The sequence below is a fragment of the Penaeus monodon genome, chromosome 27, assembly GCF_015228065.2.
Source record: "Penaeus monodon isolate SGIC_2016 chromosome 27, NSTDA_Pmon_1, whole genome shotgun sequence".
Classification (NCBI taxonomy): Eukaryota; Metazoa; Arthropoda; class Malacostraca; order Decapoda; family Penaeidae; genus Penaeus; species Penaeus monodon.
This window is the reverse complement of record NC_051412.1, coordinates 30,956,582-30,956,801: the sequence shown is the minus strand read 5'-3', so window position 1 is coordinate 30,956,801 and position 220 is coordinate 30,956,582.

The following is a 220-nucleotide window of genomic DNA, read 5'->3' as shown; positions in this document are numbered from 1 at the left end:
AAGATTCCCGCTCGCCAGCATCCCAAAAGCACTCCGAGGCAGGGTCTAACACTCCCTCACTCTCTCCATCTCGCAGCATCCTTGTCATCTCCGGAGGATGCCACAGCGCCCCCTAACAGTGGGAAGTGAGATCCTGCCGTAAACCCTGGGTTATTAGCTCTGTGTTCATCCCGCCATTGGTCCGCCGGGATTTTGGTTCAGTGATACTTTGCATTTAACA